Genomic DNA, 242 nt, shown 5'->3' with positions numbered 1-242 from the left:
ATGTTGGGGTCGTATATTTATGGCAACGCATACACTCTATGCATCAGTTCATGCACAACTTTGTGTCCTATTTCGTCTCATCACCTTTAGAATAGTTGTATTAACATGTTTGTGCATTTTTTTTTTTTTTTTACATGTGATACTTATAAGTGTTCAGAACAATGAATGAGAAATAAATATTGATTTACGGAACAAATTTACATTCATGCCCACCAAATATAAAAGTTTGATGTTGCTTAACT

At 31.0% G+C, this 242-nt stretch overlaps 1 protein-coding gene across 1 annotated transcript in view; it reads left to right on the top strand.

The window, feature by feature from the left end:
• The window catches only part of LOC119594559, a gene marked incomplete in the record, with an annotated part of 82,416 nt that overhangs the window by 61,154 nt on the left and 21,020 nt on the right, over positions 1 to 242 (top strand).

This window comes from Penaeus monodon, chromosome 34 (genome assembly GCF_015228065.2).
Source record: "Penaeus monodon isolate SGIC_2016 chromosome 34, NSTDA_Pmon_1, whole genome shotgun sequence".
In the NCBI taxonomy this organism is placed as follows: domain Eukaryota; kingdom Metazoa; phylum Arthropoda; class Malacostraca; order Decapoda; family Penaeidae; genus Penaeus; species Penaeus monodon.
Note: the sequence above shows the minus strand (reverse complement) of the source record. Positions and strands in the feature narration are given on the sequence as shown.